Here is a 3,961-nt window from a genome sequence, read left to right as displayed (position 1 = left end):
GGAAAATAGCGACCTTGAACCATCTAATCTTAACATAATGTCATAATTTCATTTTGCAAATAAACTCGGCAAAAAGTGAGCTAGCTTCCAACATTAGAAATTAAAGATAACGCAGATCGAGGGAACAGATTTAACATTTTATCTAGCTAACGATTTCCAATTCAATGAGAAACAAATGTGCTAATGTGATTTGTACCACAAGATCTGGTCGCTTCAGGCATCTTAAGTTGCTCACAAAGTGCGCCAAACCTGTATTAACTATCATAATACTTAATGATAGTGCAGGCTAAAACTTCTTGCCACTAAATACTTAATATTCAGGGAACAATTCAGCTTTTCCGTTGAGTAATTATGCAGTTCTGACATGCACATGTGTGCTGTCTGTTTTATGCACATCTTAATTCCTGAATGTTCATTTTTATGATTTTTTTTGTCTTGGGTTATCATTTTGAACATAGATAACTTTAATTTTCTCTTTCCTCCATTAAGGGGGTCAGAACGGACCAGCAAATTGTGTCCTGTGTATTGCTACTGTTTTTTGAAAAAATGTTAACATTACAAGACATTGTAACTATTTGACTTTTTAATCCTCCTGAGTGCTTTACAATTGTCTCTTCCTGAAAGGATAAATTAATTTTTAAGTGAATATGTATTTCGCAAAATAAAATACTGTTTTCAAAGTAAGTGTTTTAGTTGTGTTGCTCCAGGAAAGTGGGGATTGTGTAAATATAAAACAATTGTGGTACCGGTTTATTGTGTTGCCGCAATCCTGAAACACAAAGACAGCATCGAATGAAAATATCCTGAGGAACAGCCAGTATCTTGGTTTAAATGTTCTTGATAAATATCTCAATTATTGTATTGCTTTCTCTTTAGCATAGTTAAAAGCAAATTATGTCACTTTTTTTCTGGCAGCTCCCCAGGGAACTCTTTTGCTGTGAACTCTATCCCTGGCCATCTTTTCCCTTTTCTCCCCCCAGTCTCCTCTCTTCCCCTGGCTCTAATAGTGGGTGTATTTTAGCCCGAACTACAAGCTCAAGCTGCAAGTTTAAAGTTACCTGGGCCCACTGCCCATCCCCCGACACATTTCTGTGTGAGTGCTGCTCGTCATGACCAATTGTGCCTCGATCTGTGCCCGTTGCCTCCAAAATACCGGACATGGTGAAGGGTTCTCAAAATTCACACATTTTTCACATCATCAACAAGGATATGACTTTTGGACTTTAATGGCAGAGGACTCAACTGCTGGGTTAAATGTGGAACCCTGCAGACAGGAGGTTAGGCCCATGAGGGCCTGGGACTTGACATGCCCGGGCTTGTTGGGTGCAGTGTGGATTGTTGCCTGAAACCAGGCAACGAGAGGAGACAGAATACGCATTCTTCCCTTGAAAACAATCAACCCAGAGAAAGACTTCATCTTACAGATAGAGAGTCTGAACCTTGCTCGAAGGACGGCAAAAGGCATGGTGTGCCTCATAAGCCCGAAGGCAGCCCAGGTCAACTTCACAGGGAACCTGGGGAGAACGGTTTAGACACCACAGGTAGTGCCAAAGGGACGACCCGGTTGAGGAGCAGGAAGGCCCACGACCACCACCCGTATCACCAAGCTTTAGCGAAATCTGGCAGGAGTGGGGGGTGGAATTAGGGGCAGAAGCTGAGGAGGAAAACCCCCAGCAAGAGAGGCTGGGACCGGGGCCGATGTGCCCGGCCCGGCAGCAAAGGTTCGGCCCGCCCGCTGATAACGGGGATGAGGGAGCCCTCCAAAACCAGTTCTTAGTTCCCCACGGCACCCAACAGTTTAGGGCCATGGTAAGCCATTTAACTAAACTTGCGGAAATGGGGACCCCCTCGGTCCACTTCAGGGAAGTGGAACAAGCAGCAAGCATCAACGAGTGTAATGATGCTGAACAGGCCAAAATGCTGCTATTCTCCCTGGAGAGTAAGCTCTTCCAGTCCCTCTCTGACCAATGTAAGATGGGACAATGTAAGTTGTTTAAATCCGAGAAAAGGGAACAGACAGTTGGGGCAAGGTCTGAGATTAAAAATCCTCAGACTGCAGCAGGAGCAAACTCACAGACTGCACAAGCAGGTGCAGTGACTTGTTTTAAGGGAAGGGCCATCCCACCCACCGTTTGGGACACTCCCCCGCTCATCTGGGACTCAGACGAGGTGGGACTTGAGGGCAGAGAGTTACCTGCCTCTGACACAGGTTTAGAAGAGGTACAGCCTGAGGATAGAAATCCCCAGCCAGCAGCAGTGGAGATTCCACAGACAGCACAAGAGGGGACAGTGGCTCGGGTTGAAGACCCACCAGCCAGAAAACCCCCACCAGCCAGAGTCCCTAGAAGGTCCCCACGAACGCCATGGCCAAAGAAACCGTGGTCACCGGCTCCCCAGTTTAACAGGGCAGCCCCTCAAGTCAGGGATCGATCTGAGGACAGAGGTCCCCAGCCAGCAGCCGCAGGCTGCGAGGGTCCAAAGGTAAAGGACAGGGCGGCCACACCGAAGGGAGCAGTGTGCTGTAGCCCGAACAGGGATTCGCCTGGCCCCCCGGGGACGGGAGGCGGATGTACATAGCTTCTGTTATTTAATTATCAGATTGTTAAGTTTGGGTGTTTTAGTTACATTTTAAACAAGGTGGTTGGTAGTTTCAGTATTATTGTTGAAGAGTGTTTGTATTGAGTCGAGGTCGATAAAGTTTTGTGACCGTGTATTATTTTTCTGTGTATGTACCATATTTTCCAAGTGGTGCAGGGGTGTTGGACCCCCTCCGTGCTTGGTGGTGAATGTTAATTCTTACCTGTGCCTGCATCTGAACACAACACCTAAAGGGGAATGAATGTTTCGGGTCTTAGATAGGTAAACTACAGGGGAAGGTTGACTCTCGAGGATCGAGAATTTTGCTCACCCAGTATGATTCTCTAGCAAGTAAAGTATCACAGTGGGGAGTGTAAGATTCTCAAAATTCACAGATCCCCCAAAAACTCGGAGGAAAAAAGAAACCCTAAAGAAAAGGACTTTGGACTCTTTTCTAACCATTTCAGGGTGATGAAATATTGGGACGACTCACACACGCGCCACACCAGGAAGCATCAACAGGGAAAAGTACTTTTTGAGGAATCCACGTCCTTTAAGGGACTCGCTTCCTCGTAGGGGCGACTGTAAGATTTCTGGGAATTCACCTTTTCCCTGAGTATGGAAAACTTTGGCCATTGACTAAAATCCTAAGATGGAAGGATAGGTAAGACGTCACCAGAGGAATCAACAACACATACTGTGGAATGTGAGAGAATTACTACTTTAGACATGTCTCTGTTTTAATGCAAAACCTACAGCAGGTGGTCAACACTCAGCACTAATTCGAAAGGCAGTAGGCCATTGAAAGAGGCAACTGCTCCAGACATGATGGGGCCATGCCTTTGTTTTGAAGCAAAACCGATCAACACCTAGGACGTTGGATACAAATTGAAGCCTGTATACCAGGTGATCAGAAAATCGGAATTAAAACAATGACCCATCGGGAGAAGCAATTGCAACATGATGATGGACCATCAAAAGCCATCAAAGGTTGTTAAGGAATTTGTAAGAACTGTTTAAACAGACATGAAGTGCTTTCTTTTAAGTGACGAGGACCATTGTAAGAGAGGGATATAGAAGTTGAAACTCGAAACCTCTCTCGCTCTCTCTGGCTCTTGCTGGCTCTTGTGTTCTGCTTCTCTTGTTCTGCCTGTCTCTGGAAGGAGAGCAGCTTCCAGTGAAACCAACGAACCCTACGTGAGAGAAACGCTCAGCCAGACCTTCCAGTGCAAAGGATTGTTCAGTTCAGTTCAGCCAGGAGTTCGACAGCTCGGGAGGCGACAGTTCAACAAGGCGAGGGGCAACAGAGAGAAGGTCAGCAGCTCTAGAAGCAGGCCGATACACAAGAAGAAACCAGAGTAACAGCCCCAGTGACCATCAGACA

This window comes from Heptranchias perlo, chromosome 9 (assembly GCF_035084215.1).
Source record: "Heptranchias perlo isolate sHepPer1 chromosome 9, sHepPer1.hap1, whole genome shotgun sequence".
In the NCBI taxonomy this organism is placed as follows: domain Eukaryota; kingdom Metazoa; phylum Chordata; class Chondrichthyes; order Hexanchiformes; family Hexanchidae; genus Heptranchias; species Heptranchias perlo.
This window is presented reverse-complemented; position numbering follows the sequence as displayed.